The following is a 19,364-nucleotide window of genomic DNA, read 5'->3' as shown; positions in this document are numbered from 1 at the left end:
GGGGACTGACGCGTAACTGCCCACGATCAAGACAGCTAACCTCCCGGCCCTGCAGGGGGCCCAGAAAATTGTGGTTGACGCAGGGAGGAACAGACTATCAGCGCAGCCGGTACGGCCGGAGGCACACGGCGACCCGCGACCCTCATGGCAGCAAAGCAGCGCGGTGAAATGGCGGCCGCATAAGGCAAGCAGAGCGGGGACAGTGCTGCAGAGGCAAAATCTACAGGCCCATCAAGACAAACGGAGGGACACTGCAGGGAGCGATTAGTGCCACTCGGAGTTCTCAGGAGTTATAACATATTGTGGCACACGACGGACAGCGTGAAGGGCAGCAGACACGGAGGGGCCGAGACGCGCATATGCCGGCGGGGAGGCCCGCAATAATCCTCTGCAGGTGGTAGCGCGGCCTCAACGACCAACAGAGAGTCCAGGCGCCGGGATAAGGCTTCAGATAGGGCCGCTGATTACGGACCCACTGAGCTAGTAGAGGAACCGCAGTGGCGGCTGGAACTCCAAGCTTGGCGTGAATGCGGCATGGCCTGGTCTGGAGGTGAAGGGCCCAAAGGCAGCAGACTCAGAGGTGGAGGAGGTGCTCAGTCGCCGCCAGCGCAGTGGGTCTGGATCCTTTGGGAGGAGGGACTAACGCACAAATATAACACAGCGGACCGAGGGCTGAGCGGTGGGGCCGGATTTCTCGCCCTCCATAGTGGTATTGATCACGACCACGACCGGTCCCGCCCGGTCGTTCGTCACATTGGGAGCGGTGCGTGCCAACCTCAAAGGCAGCATGGGACGGACCACCAAGAGACGGGACACTGAGCAGCAGGAGGTGCAGAGCGAGGAAAACGGGGACTCCAGTTCACGCTCGGGGACCAGGAAGGAAGGGATTACACCCCAAGAGGAGCTCTCACTTCATGATATCCTGCAGGCCATAGAACGATCGCGGATGGCAGTGGAGACCAAAATCGACACAATTCGGGAAGACCTGGGCCTTCTACGGGCTGACCATAGGAAGCTGGCGGATCGGGTCACGGTCACAGAAGGGGAGATAGATGGCCTCAAGTCACCGGTAGCTGCGACGGCACGCACAGTCACAGACATAGAAAAAAGAGTCCTGATCTTGGAACAGCACACAGAGGATGCGGAAAACAGGGCCCGCCGCAACAACATTAGGGTCATGAGCCTTCCCGAAAAAGTTGAAGGGAACGACATGGTGGCATACCTCGAACACTGGCTGTGCCCTGCAGTAGCAGAGGAGGGGTTATCAGCATTCTTCACCTTGGAAAGGACACACAGAGTTCCAGCCCGAGCCCCGCAACCTGGCAGGCCACCGAGGCCAGTGGTGGCCCGCCTCCTATTCTACAAGGACAGAGACCATGTGCTTGGCCAGGCGCGCCTCAAAAGGCTACTTAAGGTGGACAACAGTATCATGCGGATCTTCCCAGATTTCTCTTGGGAGGTTCAACAACAAAGAGCATCCTTCACCGCGGTCAAAAGGAAACTGCGCTTGATGGGGGTGTCCTACTCTATGGTTTTCCCAGCTAAACTTCGCATAGTGCGCCCTGGGGGCACTTTATTCTTCACCGCCCCCTAGGAGGCCTGGAACTGGATTGAGGAACAGATCCACCGAGGACCGCAGCGAAAAGAAAAAAACCCAGTTGAAAAGAACCTGACACGCTCTCCTGACAGAGGGACGACCTCAAAGAACCACCCGACAACGGATGAGGTGAACCGGGCCAGAGCCAGTGCAATCGCAGCGGTGGCATTGTTGAGTGCTGCGGACATTCGGGATCCACTGTTGCACTCTGGGGAAGAGCAGAGGGACTCGGACTTTGAAACTAGCTCGAGCTCGGTGGGGGATGCCAGCCAGACACTGCCGCATGTAACTCCCAGATCGGCGGACGACTTGATGTGAAGTGGGTCGTGCAAGCAAGTATTGACAGGTTTATGTTGTGGGGAGGGGGGACATGATGTTCGTATAGCCCTACACATTGGCAGGAGGGGTCCCTTGATAAGTACCCGAGACATTTACATCGGGGGGCGGGATCCGGGGGGCGGAGGGGATGGCTGCCCTCCAGGCGGACATTGACCAAGCCACCACTTCTGAACTTTGACTGTTTAAGCACTAGTACGCATGGTTTGGATGGGGGAGACGTTCTCACATGTCCTGGGGAGGGGGAGTTGGGATGGTTTACCTAGTTTAGTTGGGGCCACTGCTGTCTTCCTCAATGGGGTGCCACAGAGTATCACGTGAAGGCTCGCATTATACAATATTGGGCACCAGATACAGGGTGGGGCAGGGGAGGCCAGATGGAGGGGGAGAGGCTAATTTAAAATGCACACGCAGACTGACTACAATCTTCTTTCATGGAACATCCAGGGGATGCACTCAATGTATAAACGGTACAAAATCTTCTTACAGCTGAATAGACGGGGGTCCACATAGCAATGCTACAGGAGACACATACACTAGCAGCAGAGGTGGAGGCACGACATCGTAGGTGGAGAGGCAAGGCATACTACACCACGTAGTCCGCATTTGCCAGGGGGGTCTTGATTTGTATCAGGGCGGGGGTCCCAACACACTGCTCACAAGGTGGATCTGGAGGGCCGATACGTGGTGGTCACTGGACGCCTTGATGATCAGGACATTACACTCATCAATGTTTATGACCCGAACACAGATCAGGGGGCGTTCTTGGAACAACTGTCGTGGACACTGGCTCCATACCTGATGGGGGCAGTTATCATGGGGGGCGCCTTTAGCTGCATAGCGGACCCAGTCCTGGATCGCTCGCACCCACCACTTAATGATGCCCCAGTGAATAGGATTGCTAAGATGTTTAGGTATTGGCAATCCCTTTGGGGACTGGTAGACACATGGCGAAGGACGCATCCAGGGGACAGGGAATACTCCCACCTCTCTCATGTACATGACTTACACGTCCGCTTAGATACCTTCCTATGTTCGCCAGATATGTACACCCGACTCCACAAGACAGAATACCTTACCCAAACGGTGTCCGACCACAATCCTCTGTTAGCCTGACTACAATGGGGACATAAACGTCAACCCATCCCCACCTGGCGCCTCAGCCGGAGGCACTTGAGGACCAAGTGTTCCATAACGAGATTAAAGAGCACATCATCACATATTTCATGGATAAAGCACACACACGGACTCTAGGGTGACCAAATGGGAGGCCCTTAAGGCAGTGATTAGGCGGCGTTGCATGGCATTGTCCATAAGGGTGAGACGTACGCTATTGACAGACGTGGAAAGGGCAGACCGGGTGTTGAGGGAAGTGGAATGTAGGCGTCCGAATGCTCCAGACCTACGGCAGGAATTGCTCAAAGGAGGAGGTGGCAGTACAGGAGGAGCGATTGAGGTGCTTCGATTATTGGGCCTACATGGATAGAACGCTCGCAGAGAGAGATAAGGCGGGCAGATTACTGGTGTGGCTCGTTGCCCCTACCCGTGGGGTGCACGCCATTCTAGAATTGATGGTACAAGGAGGGCGACATCTGTATCGGCAGGATGACATTAATGAGAGTTTCCAGGGGTACTACGAGCACCTGTATATGAGCATTGGGCCCAGCGGGGTGGGGGACGTGGAGGAATACTGCAGATGCACCTCCTGACCGACGAGGAGGCGGAGCCCCTGGGTGCTGCAATCTCAGACAGAGAAATCTGAGTAGCTATCGAGGCACTGGCGAGAGGGAAGACACCGGGCACGGATGGGCTCCCTAAAGAGTTCTATGCCACGTACTTAGATGTACTGACCCCCAAGCTGGTCGAGATGTATGCAGAGGCTAGTGAGGTTCCGTGAATTCTGAACCCGTTTCATAAAGGTCATGGTTTCGTTACGAATTTGATATTAGCGAACCGTAACTAGTTAGTACGACAAGTATGAGTGTTTTTATCACGTTAGACCGATGGATTCACTACGTATTTAGGGATTTCGTTCTGAACCCTTGGGTTCCATTTTGTGTATGGCAGCCATTTTGTGGTTGCCCTCACATAGGCCGATGACTACGGCCGAACGAGTCTTTAGCACACGTACACTTTAGCTGACTTCTGAATGACCTGAGCGAACTGACCCTCTTGCCTGAAGCCAACCTTGTTAGGCCAGTTCCTTTCCCAGTAGCTGATCAAGATTGAGGATCAAAGCACAGGACATCGTAAAACTTTATTGCACACAAATATGTCTTATCCTACTCTCACCTGTTTCTGCTCCTTTCTTTATGGTCTATTTACGATGGGGATGTGCCCTTTTTTATTATGGGTTCGTTCGACCTGTCTAAAGAAGAATGTTGGGTTTGACCGATGATTGATCATGGGCTGGGCAACTGAAAAGTGGGTTTTACCGTCATGCGATACCTCTGGTGTGGATACATGTGATTGGACAGTTTGTAAATGTAAGGTATTTGTCTGGAATGTGATTTTTGGCATAAAAAGGGATGACTTGCTTTGTAAAATTGAGCAGTCTCCTGAGAACTCATACCGTGTTGACTTCTAGGACTTCTGTTACTGGCTGCAGCCAATAAATTCGATCTTTGACGCCACCAAGAAGTTTCCGTGTCTCTGTGTTCTAAGACAGGTGATACCCGAAGACTTTGGGCGTGCCCCTGGCGCCGCCGGGTCTTAAATAACCCGGTTCTTCAGTTGGCGCCCAACGTGAGGCGACTTCAGCGGTACCGGTCCAAGCCTGAAGATCGTGAGGAGCTTCGTGAGGAAATTCTGGAGGACGTCCACCACTTCATCGACCCCGGCATGTCGAATGTGAACTGAAGGTCTTTTCTGCGAGGCTTCCCGCTTTCCTGACGGCTACGAAGGACCGCTGCCCTGACTGTCGCGCTGTCTTGGACCCATTTGTGATGCTTTGTACGGCGAGACGATAGACGGATCTTCTGGTGGCGTGACTGATACCTCAGTTAAGTATAAGTGGGTCGCTCCCAGTACTTAGTTTTTGGTCCTTTGGTTCTTAGTTTGTTTGGTCCTTAGTTTTGATTTGAAAATTGCAATTTCCAAAGCCGAGGGTCTTGTATATTTACGAGTGTATCGGTAGAGATAATCCCTTGAAGTTTGAAGCTCGATTAGTGAGCGAAGATGCCTAATCGTTGCAAATTTGGTACTTGGTGTGGGTGTGGTTGCAACAGGGATTCCCGATTGGAGGATTCGTGTTTGATACCTCCGGTTGGAACTCCGACTTATGAGCTCTATTCTAAACATGGCGTGGGCCCCATTACGTTTAATGAAGTATGGGTTCGCTACACTAGGAAAGATGGTGTCTTATGATGGCCCCAACATGGTAGTTTTGATACTGAGATTTTAGATAATCTAGAAACTAAATTATTTAAAAAGAAAGCCCGGCCGGCAATGTTTGACTCCTTTCGCCTTTGGCGTAAAGAAGCCAGACAACGAGAAATAAAACAAGCTAAAAGAGATAAGAGAGAAAAGGGGTTGTCGATAATGCAAGCTGCTAGGCAGTTTAAGGAAAACGAAGACGATAAAGCAATTGAGGTTTCAGATAGGCAACATAATATGGCTATTGATAAATGTTACCCAGCATTGTCACCTCTCTTTGAGAAGGCGACAAAGGATCCTGAAAAGGACCCTTTAATGTTACATTTGTTGAGATTACCACCCCCTTATGCACAGAGTGCTACGGCACCTCCGCAACCTCCAGTTGCACAACCTCTTGTTGCTGCTCAGCCACCGGCTCCTCCTCAGCTGGTTCTTCCTCCTACGGCGCAGCCTCCTCTGGGGCCGCCGACTTTGCTATCGGTTTTGTCTGGAACTACTTTGCCTTATTCTCCTGTACCTTCAACTTCTCTTGCTACTAGCACTACGCTTCTATCACCTCAAAATACTTTGTCTCCTGTCCTTATGACAGCTTCTCCTTCTGCTCGACAACGAATGACTGATACTGTTACGGGTCTTTTGTCTCCTTTCTTTGGGTCATTGAGTATGACCCCTGTTTCTGCATGTAAACAAATGCGTAGTCAGCTACCTGGTCCCGAAGAACGGGCAGTGTTAGATCTGTTGGCTCGCAGATGGGTTTCAAATGTTTCGAGGTATAACTTAGAGTCGGTTATGGATGTTTTCCAGCAGTGGGAAGCACCCAAGCAAAGGTATGTTTTTGAAGTTATGTGTACTTTCCTTCGTGAGGAATGGGAAGATAATGATTTGGGTTCAGTCCCTGTAGAATTGCTAAATATCCAGTCTGAGTTTGCAAAAGGGACGATAGTGGGTCCCGGAATTGAGAATGCAGTTGCGATGGTACTTGCGTTTAGAAACGATTTCCCTTCTCAGCGACTGTTTGAGCCTGATTCCGCAGTTAGGAGGAAAGTGAGACAATATCCGATGAGAGAAGTTCCTCCAGTGTGGCGTGAAGAGGTAGCTGCTGGTGCAAATAATGTTCCCCCAGCTATACCAGCAGATTTCCAGCGAGTATGGGTACATGTGCCATGGAAGAGAGCAGAGGTTTTGGCTCTTAAGCAGTCTTTACCTGACCCCCGTAAAAATCCGGCTGGTTATTACAAGGAGTTGTCTCAGACAGTTGACGCATGCATCATGAATTTGGCCGATATAGATATGCTGTTGGGCAACGTGGTACCTCAACATGTGTGGGCGAAAATTCGTCATGAGGATCATGCGATTGAGTTAGGTGATTCATGGGTGAATATCGCTGCTGCAGATGCTAGGCAGGTAGGTGGTGCTAAGCCTGAGGCTCTAGTGGCAGAACTACCTGGCAAAATTATAAATCTTATGAAGACGATGATGCCTGCGTTGCGAGTCAATTGGGACAAGTTAGCAGCATGTAAGCAGAAGAAGGACGAAAGTGTATCTGATTTCTTCACTAGATTTGAAGAAACATTTATAGATCATAGTGGTCAGGATATGAGTATGGAAGGTGGGCAAAGATTGTTCGTAGATAAGTTCGTCTTTAACTTACTTCCTGAACTGTGTAATAAGTTGAAAGATTCTGAAAGTTCTTGGGCTGTTTCTTCGTCGGCCCAGATATTGGCGACTGCACAGTACTATGAGAATAGGGATAAGGATGAGAAAGATAGAGTAGAGAAAAAGACTAAAGAATTAAAGACAAAGGTTCTTTTGCAGCAGGCGTACCCGCCTCGCTCGAATCAGCAAGAATCACATCAACGTCCACAGTTTCAGCAACCTCCGCCATTTTAGAGACCGCAACAGAACGTTGGGTATTTTCCTCCAAGACCACCCTTGGGTTTGAATCAGTGTGCGTATTGTAAGGAGGAAGGTCATTATAAAAATGAATGCCCTGTTTTACGACAACGTGCGAGTGGTATGCCGGCCCGAGGGGTCGTGGTGGTTTTCAGCAAATGTCTAGGGGTAGAGGACGTGGTACATTTCCTCAGAACGAACGTTCCTTTCCTCCACAAAATTCTATGAATTGCTTTGATCAACAGAAAATTGCATCTGGTCGGTCGACTCAGTACTATGCTGATGACTATTATGTTGAGAGTGAGAATGCTGATTATAATGATTGCTAGGACAGCTATAGACAAAGAGAGGGAGTAGTGTCGGTTCCAGTAGATCAGAGTGGGCCTTATGTTGCAGTAGCCACATCGGGTGTGGTAGAGCCTTTTCTTTTGGATACTGGTGCAGCGAAGAGTTCTATCATGCACTCTAAACTCCCTGGCGCACCTTTGTCTGGCTTAACGAATGTTTCAGTAGGATTCTCTGGCTCCCCAGTTTGTAATCCAGTTTCTAGTCCTTTGTCTCTTTCTATAGGACCTTGTGAATTGGAAGCACCCCTCATTTTAACGACAGGTTGTGGCGAGAATTTGTTGGGCTTGGATTTGTTGAAAAGGTTGAATGCGACATTGCATTGTTCTCCTTTGGGAGTACAGCTTACATTGGGTAAGAAAGTGATCTCTCCGATGTATTTGTCTAAAGATCGGCTTCCACCGGAATTGCGTTCTCTCCCTGATACTCTTTGGGCTACTGGTCCTAATGATGTGGGTCTTTTGGAGATTCCACCTTACGTTGTAACGCTTAAAGCAAATGTTAAAATGCCGCGTATTCCCCAATATAGGATTTCTAGCGATGGTGAAAGAGCGCTTTTAGCGATCACCTATGATTTGATTGAGAAAGATGTGATTGCAGAAACGAGAGGTAATGTGTGTAACAGTCCTGTTTTGCCTGTCCTGAAACGTACTGACTCTTCTCAGCCACCTGTTTACAGGTTTGTGATCGATCTTAGAGAGGTTATCAAGATCGTCGTTCCACAGTTTCAAGTTGTTCCGGACATTACTGCCTTGTTGACTTTGATTCCTGCTTCAGCTGCTTGGTTTTCAGTCATCGACTTGAAAAATGCTTTCTTCAGTATTCCAATTGCTGAGGAGAGTAGAGATATTTTTGGCTTCTCTTTAGGAGGCCGAAGCTTCCGGTTTAAAAGAGCTCCCCAAGGCTATTGTGAAAGTCCTTCTATTTATAGCCAGGCTTTGAAGACTCAGCTTGATACTCTTGTGTTGCCTGCTGGTGCTGCTCTTATTCAGTATGTGGATGTTCTGTTAGTGGCCGCTGATGATGAGAAAATTTGTAAAGAAGCTACGCTTTCTTTGTTGCGACATCTGTCGGACTTGTATCATAAAGTGTCACCTTCTAAGTTGCAGTATTGTCGCCAAGAAGTGACCTACTTAGGTCATCTCTTGTCAAAGGAGGGAAGAAGGTTGACCCCAGAACGAATTCAAGCGATTGCGCGAATGACTGTGCCAAATACGCAGAGAGAGGTGCGTGCTTTCTTGGGTATCACGTCATATTGTAGACAGTGGATACCGAATTTTTCTTTGCTGGCCAAACCTCTGTTGGCATTTACTTGTAAAGATACACCGAATCCTCTCCTGTGGTCTGACGATTGTCAGAAAAGTTTTTCGGAATTACGTGATGCATTGTGTTTGGCTCCTGTGTTGGGTACTCCAGACTATAGCAAGCCTTTTACGTTGTATGTGCACGAGAGAGAGGGATGTGCGTTGTCAGTGTTGACACAATCTTTTGGGGACAAGCAGCGTCCATGCGCGTATTTCTCATCAACGTTAGATCCAGTTGCTAAAGCATTGCCGAGTTGTTTGAGAGCTACAGCCGCAGCTGCCGTTTCTATTTGACAGTCTGCTGGTTTGGTGTTGGATAATACGCTGATTGTGATGGTTCCACATCCAGTGGATACCTTATTAAACAGGACTAAGACACAGCACCTTACTAGTGCACGTCTTTCAGGTTACGAGTTGACACTGTTGGCTAGCCACGTTCATATCAGAAGATGTAACGTGTTGAATCCAGCTACGTTATTGCCGATCTCTACAGAGACGGATGTCCAAGAACAGCATGATTGTTTTCTTCGCACAGAGGAAGAAACAAAAGCTAGAGTGGATCTTAAAGACACTCCTTTTGAGAATGTGGATGGTACGCTGTGGGTTGATGGTTCGTGTTTTAAGCTTACGAATGGTGAGACGACTGCAGCGTATGCTATCACAACTTTAAATACAGTTGTCGAGACAGCACGTATACCACAGAATTCTGCGCAAGCAGCAGAGTTGATTGCATTGACTAGAGCGTGTGTGTTGTCGGAAGGAAAGAGAGTGAATGTGTATACCGATAGTCAGTATGCGTTTGGTGTTGCTCACAGTTTCGGACGTTTGTGGAAAGAAAGGGGATTCCTCACATCCCATGGGACTAAGATTCAGCATGGACAATTGGTGAATGAGCTTCTCGAGTCACTTACTTTGCCGAAGCAAGTTGCGATTGTGAAGTGTAGCGCTCATCGGAAGGTTACGGATGATGTTGGCCGTGGTAATGCATTTGCGGATGAAGTTGCGAAGGAAACTGCGAAGGATATGATGAGCCGTATGTATGTTGCGAGATGGGTTATGGCTGGTGAAATGTGCGAAGATACGATTGAAAGTGTGAAATCGATACAGGCTGAAGCTACTGAAAGTGAGAAGAGCGTATTGAGAGAAACTAAGGGTAGATTGGATTCGACTGGTTGTTGGGTTGAATTGTCAGAACACCAAAGATGGATGTTGCCAGATGCGTACGTGCTTGCAGTGGTTACTATGGCACATGGTTTGTCTCACATCAGTGTGAAAGGGGTTTGTAAGTTGTTGGCTCCAGTATGGCAGAATACTGGAATTCCCAAGTGTGCAGAGAATGTGGTCAAGAATTGCATGGTGTGTCTGATGTATAATCCTGGCAAGGGAACTCCAACTCCAGCTGGTCACTTTGCTCCTCCGACGTATCCGTTCGAGGTTTTGCAATTGGATTTTATCCACATGGAAAGGTGCAATAATTTAAAGTATGTCCTTGTAGTTGTTTGCGCCTTTTCTAGATGGGTAGAAGCATACCCCCTAAAAGATAATACTGCCTCGTCCACTGCTAAAGTCCTGGTCAAAGAATATTTCCCTAGGTTTGGGTTGCCAAGGATGGTGTGGAGTGATAATGGAAGTGAGTTCGTGGGGAAGGTGATGAAGAGAGTGTGTGAAGGGTTGGGAATTCACTAGAAATTCCACGCTGCGAATCATCCCAATCAGCTGGTTTAGTTGAGTGCTATAATGGCACGTTAAAGTTAAAACTGGATAAGATTCAAGCGAGCACTGGTCTTCAATGGCCTGATGCTTTACCGTTGGCACTTTTGTCAACTAGAGCTACAGTACATTCCCGGATAGGCCTTAGTCCCTATGAGATAGTTTTTGGCCGTCCGGCAAATGTTTGGGGAGTGCCGAGGCCAACGAAGTTTAGTGACATCGAATACCCTATGCTAGTGGACTACTTGTATGACTTGACGACTAAATTGCGTGTCTTATATCAACAGGTTCATGATAAATTGCCGCCAGCTTCTGTGGATCCAGGTCACACCCTCAATCCTGGTGACTGAATTTTGGTAAAGAACTTTCAGCGAACCAAGAATGATCAGCCCCGCTGGACCGGTCCACACCAAGTCTTGTTGTCTACGAGGACCTCAGTGAAAGTTTTCGGGAAAAAGAACTGGATCCACGGCGTACATTGTAAGAGGGCGCCGTTGCCTCTGCCGTACGACCAGTGGGTCCGTGAAGGTATTGCAGATTCAGAGACTGAAAGGGTGCCGAAGTTTGCACCATTTAGCGACGCTGAGTTGGTGTGGAGAGGCTCCGAGAAAGAAAATGACGATGTCCTTCAAGAAGCTGTGCCTGTGTCTCAAAGATTAGACACTACTGAGCCTGAACTTTTGTTTCGTGATCAGACATTGCCTGGTAAAGGCCGTTATAATTTGCGACCAAGAGTCGTGGGACTAATAAAGTAAAAATTCTTTTCTTTGCTACTTTTGAAAATTCAGCTCTCCCATCTGAGAAACTGTTTTACCAATTTTTGTTTTTCGAACCGCCATCCGGGTTCAGCTGTAAGGTCGCGGTGTAAAGACTTGGGAGTGCAAGCCGAAGACACAAGGTCGAGGTTCTGGTTGGTCCTAGGGCATTCCCTGGACTGACAGACGCATTCCTTAGCACGGAAGAACCAACCGCCGCGAACAGCACGGTTAGAGGATGACGTTTTTCGAGATGGAGAGACCTGTTGAAGAAATTAGTTTTAAGAGCAAAATGTGTCAAATTATGAGTAGAAAGTGTTTCCTAATATTATGTCTTCTTATGTTACTTAGCTTGATGATGTTTTTGATGGGATATATTATATTCTCTTTTCAAGTGACGTTTGCACCCACTACACAACCCATACCTTCTTCTACTGTTTCTTCGCATTCTTTTCATCCTCTGCCTGAACATGAATCCGTTAGAAGATTGGAATTCGTTAATAACTCCTTTGTTCAGCTTCTGCACCAACACCAGCTGGTAGTGAACACGACTAACTGTTGGGTGTGTGGCCTTATGCCTCATACTACTGATAAAGGTATTCCTTATCTGGTCCTTCCATTCAGCTATAATGGTTCTGTGTGGGCATACAGAACGATGTTCATCTATGCTCGTGAAGTCTATCCTCTATGTTCTGTGAAAGACAATCCAAAGAATAGTGCTATAGTTAAGGGAATAGTCGATATGATTAGAGGAGTTGGTTCCTATGAGACAATCCGAGAGATGAGACACTAGCGTATATTGGATGGAACGTGACTGGATATGGAGTTAGTCTGAGTGAGAACCAGCGAGCGAAAAGATCCTCTCCGATTTGGATCGTACCCCATCAGGGTCATCTTTGTCTGCAAGGTAATGGCAAGAATCCGAGAGCTCAGTTAGGGAAGAGTATCTGCACTGAGACGTATGTTTTTGCGTCCCAGACTTCCCCATCGTTTCTAGCAGCTAAGGGTACCTATTTTGTCTGTTACGATAGAGCGTACACATTGTTGCCCCCTGATTTCTCGGGCACATGTTTTGTTTCGTTCCTGTTGCCTCCTACATATACAGCTGCGTCAGATTACCACAAGACGAGAGTTGTTAGAGGTGTCTTCAGTAAGGAAGATACTGCAAGACAAGAATTAGGAGATTTTTTTAAGGGTTTTCTGCCATTTTGGGGACCTATGGTTAACAGCGGGAACATACGGCAATTGACGAGAGTGGTTGAGTCCACCGTAGTTGAAACTGCCGATGCCCTTAGTAACTTGACTGCTGAGCTCCAGTCGGATCGCCTTATGACTCTCCAGAACAGAGTTGCGTTAGATGTCATACTTGCAGATCGAGGTGGGGTATGTAAAGTGATCCAATCAAGTTGCTGCGTTTTCATACCAGATAATGCTCCTACGGTATACCAGGCCATTTCCAAGTTATATAAGATCTCTGAGTCTATAAATGTGGATAAAGGAGATTGGTCGTTGATTGGCTGGTTTTGGGAACTGTTATCGACCTGGGGATGGAAGATTCTGATGATCATTGGGATGGCTTTAGCGATTCTTTTCCTGTTCTGTCTTTGTGTGCAGTGCGCTCCTGCTATATGTGGCCTCTGTGCTACTACATGTGCAAGGAGACCTGTCCCAAGAGAGGTACTAAGTAATAGGATTATGCTCCAGCAACATCTTGATGATCTGATGAATATAGACCTGGACTCAGATTGACGTGAGTGTAGGTTATTGCCTATGTAAGGGCAAAAGGAGGGTCTGAGGTTCCGTGAATTCTGAACCCGTTTCATAAAGGTCATGGTTTCGTTACGAATTTGATATTAGCGAACCCTAACTAGTTAGTACGACAAGTATGAGTGTTTTTATCACGTTAGACCAATGGATTCACTACGTATTTAGGGATTTTGTTCTGAACCCTTGGGTTCCATTTTGTGTATGGCAGCCATTTTGTGGTTGCCCTCACATAGGCCGATGACTGCGGCCGAACGAGTCTTTAGCACACGTACACTTTAGCTGACTTCTGAATGACCTGAGCGAACTGACCCTCTTGCCTGAAGTCAACCTTGTTAGGCCAGTTCCTTTCCCAGTAGCTGATCAAGATTGAGGATCAAAGCACAGGACATCGTAAAACTTTATTGCACACAAATATGTCTTATCCTACTCTCACCTGTTTCTGCTCCTTTCTTTATGGTCTATTTACGATGGGGATGTGCCCTTTTTTATTATGGGTTCGTTCGATCCGTCTAAAGTAGAATGTTGGGTTTGATCGATGATTGATCATGGGCTGGGCAACTGAAAAGTGGGTTTTACCGTCATGCGATACCTCTGGTGTGGATACATGTGATTGGACAGTTTGTAAATGTAAGTTATTTGTCTGGAATGTGATTTTTGGCATAAAAAGGGATGACTTGCTTTTTACAATTGAGCAGTCTCCTGAGAACTCATACCGTGTCGACCTCTAGGACTTCTGTTACTGGCTGCAGCCAATAAATTCGATCTTTGACGCCACCAAGAAGTTTCTGTGTCTCTGTGTTCTAAGACAGGTGATACCCGAAGACTTTGGGCGTGCCCCTGGTGCCGCCGGGTCTTAAATAACCCGGTTCTTCACTAGGGAGAGGGGCCGCCTACCGGCTACGACTAGAGAGGCGGTGGTAGTCCCGCTCCTGAAGCCGGACAAGTCCCCCCTGGAGTTTGAATCATATCGCCCATTGTCGATGCTCAATCTCGACTTTAAAATCCTAAGTAAAATCCTGGCAACGCGATTGCTCCCCTATATGGTACCTCTGGTACATCAGGACCAGGCGGGATTCATACCTCGTTGAAATACAACCCTAAATATACGCAGGCTATTGTCTATTATTGAATTAGAAACTGCAGCGGAGCAGAGGGGGCGGTGTTCACCATAGACATGGAAAAGGCATTTGATAGCCTCGATTGGGGATTCCTATACCCAGTTTTGACCAAAATGGGCCTGGGAGAAGGCTTTATAAGCTGGGTGAAGCTACTATATACTCATCCAGTGGCAAGGGTCCGCACAGGTCGCACAATATCGGCGCAATACTGAGTGGAGAGGGGGACACGCCAGGGATGTCCCCTGTCCCCGCTGCTGTTCGCATTGGCAGTAGAGCCATTGGCCTGTGTGGCACGGTCCAGAATGGAGTACCAGGGGGTTCAGGTGGGAGGGATACGACACCAGGTGGCGTTATACGCGGATGACCTCCTACTATTCCTCAATGATGCTGAGGGCAACCTACCGGGGATAAGGCAATGATGGAGCGCTTTGGCTCCTTATCTGGGCTACGTGTGAACTGGCTGAAGTCCAAACTATTCCCCCTGGTGAGGGACACGAGGCCCCCTCTGAATCTGAGGAATTTGAGAAGGGAGCCCCGTTGCTTTCGCTACCTAGGAGTCCACATATTCCACACGATGGAAGACGTGAATGAGGGCAATATACGGAGGGCGCTCCGCTCGCTTAAGGACACTATGGCCTTCTGGGGGAAGCTTCCACTTTCGGTGATGGGGTGCATCTCACTACTAAAAATGGTGGCACTGCCCCGGCTACTCTACTTTTTCCTAACACTGCCAATCTGGATATCAGCGGCCTGGTTCAGGGAGCTGGACTCCTGCATGTCGGCTTTTGTATGGGGGTCGGGATGCAGAAGGGTAGCCCTTACGACATTAAAGTGACCCAGACTAGGGGGTGGCATGGCAATGCCTGATATGGAAGCTTATTACTTGGCAGGACAGCTGCAGCGGTTTACACAATGGATTGCGGAAGCCAGGGACCCAGATAGGGGGATGCCTCCTTTTGCCCCGGAGTGGCCCGCGGTGTTCCGAACCCTGCTGAGTATGATTAGACCCCAACAAATTGGAATTAATGAGCATAGGGTGATAAATCGCTGCTGGGGCAGATGCCTGCAGAAAACTAAATCAAAGCGCCCATACTCCCCAGAGATGGCGTTGCAGTTACTGGAGGCTCTCCCTCATGGAGGACAGTGGCAAGGCCTGCACGAATGGAGTGAGGCGGGGCGACAAAGGTCGGGGATCTATTCAGGGATGGGGAGCTCCTTCCCTTCAAGGACTTCAGAGCAGACTAGGACATACCGCCAGGGCACTTCCTTCTACATGGGGCAGTCACGGGAGCAATACGGCGCCACTGGGGGGCGGGGACGGCGGAACCTCCGCAGCATTATACGTGTGAATATATGAGCTTAGCCGGTGGCACCATCAAGGTGGTGGCTTGCTTATATAGAGCTATTGGACGAGACTCCACGCAACCACTAGATAGACTGAAACACAAATGGGAGGACGACATTGGCAGGCCCCTAGAGGATAAGGACTGGGACAATGTTTTGGAGCGCACTGCCAAAGTTTCTCAAAAATGCCCGGTTTAGTTTAATCAGCTTTTACATACTCCACCAGGCCTATTTAACCCCAGAACGTATTAACAGATACTTTGCTGGTGCGAATGCTAGATGCCCGAGGTGTCAGGAACAGGGGGCGACGTTTGTACATATGGTTTGGAGCTGTCCCTCCTTAACCCAATACTGGCAAGAATTGACACAAGTGACAGTGAGGGTGACAGAAAGGGTGGTCCCATGCACACCGGCCCACGTATTGCTTCATTTATTTCCACACTCTGCTAAAACCAAAACCACATCCAGATTACAGGACTTGGCATTTATTCTAGCGAAGTTGGAAATCACTAGTAGCTGGAAGAAGTCGGGGGCCCTAATGTCCTCAGGTGTAGAAAGAGATAGAGAAGTGGGCGGGTTGCGAGAGCAGGGTCCTGCTTAGGAATGCACGGTGGGGAGTGGGCAAACCGGAGAGAGCCCAGGCCTGGGAGTGTCTAGTGACAGACTTAATTAAGCTGGGCAGGGCTCGGAGGCTTCCACACCAGAGAGAATCCAACAGGCAGAGCACCCCCCGGGACAAGGGTTGGATGGGATACCCCAATAGAAAAGCGAAAATGGTTCTAGCAACGACACCCACGGAGGCGGTAGGTTGTCACAACAGAAGGCTTCGGCGCGCCATCACTGCCCATGCCTGGAATATCAGGGAGCATACCACCTGATCGGAACGACACTCAGGGGGAGACAGCAGTGCGGGGAGGGTGGGTGGGGGTCATAGTTGTTGTTTGAGGCCTAATTTTTGAGATGCACAACATGTAATTAAAAGGACGATGGTGCACTTACGAACTATCAAGCACAGATGAGGCATAGCAAGGACATTGACAGCGGCAGCAGGTCCATGAGTTGGATTGCCCGCTCAGGGCTAACGTGCACTGTTCATGTAAAGATATATGATGCATGAAATATAAAAGGTAATAACATTTGTTTAAAAAAGAAAATTGAAGCTGTTGAGAGTGAGCACGCTGAGCCAGTGAGTGGCCGACTCTGGTCTTCCTCTTGATAATTGTAGAGGTGACAACTGCCTGTAGCATTTAAAGTCTGCCCAGGTGGTAAGGAGCTTATTGGGTTCTTTGGTAATGGGGCGACCATGATAAGAGCTCTCCTGCAGCTTTTGGCTACTAGCCCTGTCAATTGGCCAATGGTGGGGTGGTCGCAGGCCGTCAGTTCCATGAGGTGATTGAGGCAGAAGGTGGTCCTGGGCTCTCAGTGTCCCATCATGGCACCAAGGAATGTGTTATGTAACGTGGCCTCCATCAATCACTTATTCATCTATATTCACAATGCTAAGAGGTCTGGTTTGTGTTATGGGTATGCTCATTTTTGTAATGTGTCTGGATATAATAATAGAAAAGTATTATAAAAACACCCAAATACTGAGCATTGCTTTAATTTACTTACAGGAAAGTGTCACGCATAATGTCACACATTTAACAGTCGAATGTCACTCATGCACACTGAAACCATAGAAATGTCACACATAAGCAACATTCAAACCTGGCAGCTATGTCTTTCAGTAATATGCACGTGTCACAAATACACATAACACTATGGGACCCTCTTTCTGCAGCAACAGGAACATTCAAGTTAACCTCGAATAGAGAGAGCCCTGCAGTATTGGATAGTAGTATCAGGTGATTGCGAAATATGTGATATCACTTCCGCTTCCGCTAGCTGTTGTTGAACTGTGTCACATCTAGCAAGATCGAAGTATTGAAAATCAGTGAAGCTTTCCTCTGAAGAATGAATCCTTTTTGGACTACTACTCCTCCGTTGACATATAAGGTAAAATGTGTAGGACGCCTTAATGTCCCATAACAGCCCCAAGGTAAAAAGCTTGCCCAAGCGCCTTCTTTGGCGAGCGCATCTCTACATTAGCAGTAAGCTTAGAAAGGAGCACAAAAAGTGCTATAGAGGTCCGCCCCAATCACGACTCGTGTTTTAACCCCTTCCGCGCTGATGACGGAACCGCTCCGTCCTCAGCCGCGGTAGCGCTTTGCTGATGATGGAGCGGTTCCGTCATGGCCCGCCCGACACACCTGCGCGGCGCTAATTTCGCGCCTTCGTGGTGCGTTCTTTTGAGCGGGCGGGGCCATGACGGAACCACTCTGTCATGAGCACAGCTCAACCGAGGCTGGTGACGGAGCGGTTCCGTCACCAGCATGGGCGCGCCGCGCAGCCCCCAGCCCCCTTAGCACTGCGGCGGAATATCCGCGGCAGCGAAGGTGTTAAACGCAGGGCTCGAGTCAGACTTTTAACAAGGGTGGACGCTGTCCCCCCTGCCAAGAAGATGGTCCCCACAGAAATATGCTGAACTTGTCCCGGTGTAATGTTAAGACACCAAGACACGTTCAGCAGCACCTGCACGTTGCCTGCTTTCCATTCCCAGCAGCAAGGTGCAGGCAGAGAGGGAGCCTTTTATCACCTCCAGCTGGTCTTACGTTAAGGGGCCATCCGGCCTCCTTTTGTTTGTATATGCTGACTGGGGGCCCCCTGGAACCGTACATGTAATACACAGCTTGCCTTCTCTTCACAGGTACTTAGGAGAGGCCTGCTTTTGCCTTTGTTCTGTCCCTTTATATAAATGCAGACACTGTAAGACAGGTTAGTCTGTCCCAGTATTTACACAAATAATTTAAATAGCACTATATTTTTCTTTTATAGCGCTATGTCGTGACGTCATGGGGTAATTTGCATATTGTCTTACTTGGTCAGTCCCCCCACTTCTTTTTATAGGACTTGTGCCCGGTTTAAACGGGATATGAGGCGCTGCCCTGCACAGACGTTGTCATGACAACGAGCCCCTCTGCCCCCTCTTCAGGAGTAATCAGGAAGGAGGAGTGGAGGGGGCCATGCGTATGCCTACACTTCCAGAATTCTGCTTACACGAGTAAGCGATGAACTCACGTTGCCTTGGTGATCAGACTCAAGTAGCGGAACTAATGCACGTGCAAAATTTAGGAAATTGTATTAAAGGAAAAAAGAAAAAAAAGGTGTTGGCATTTTCTTTCCCCCTCCCACCCATGCCATGCGGTAGTTCTTGCTTTCCTGGAATGCTAACACTTTGCTGTCACAGTGCATCTGTTAAGGAAAGAAAATGAAAGTAACGGCAAACTATGAAATTAAATCCGATCGCTTCATCTCGAACTGAGAGCGGCATCTTAACCACATTTCACACCATAATTACACGGCCACGGATGGTAGCGGTTCGATGTCTGAAGCCAGATCGGCCTTGAAGCAGGCTTGTCATAGAGTGAGGGGCAACCTATGTGTTTAGTAACTGTGCTGAATAGAAAGAAAATCTACTCTCAAAGCTTTAGAGCTATTTGTAAAGTACAAATAACCCTGATCTTTTATGGGGGACCACCTAATAAGCGATTAAATAGGCCTCAATGGGCACCTGGGGCCCGGTTCTCAAAGTTAAATGTACCTCTGCCCCTGAGTAAATATAACCAGGCAACCCGTAAAGTTAGCTAATTCCTGCTAACTGGAGGAACAAGCATTGGCAAAGCCACAACTAATCTGTAAGTGACCCCAATCCCTTGGTGTTAACACGAATAATACACATGCAACAGCTAGTAGAGCCAACTATGATAACGCACATTGT

This window comes from Lissotriton helveticus, chromosome 6, assembly GCF_964261635.1.
Source record: "Lissotriton helveticus chromosome 6, aLisHel1.1, whole genome shotgun sequence".
Classification (NCBI taxonomy): Eukaryota; Metazoa; Chordata; class Amphibia; order Caudata; family Salamandridae; genus Lissotriton; species Lissotriton helveticus.
Note: the sequence above shows the minus strand (reverse complement) of the source record.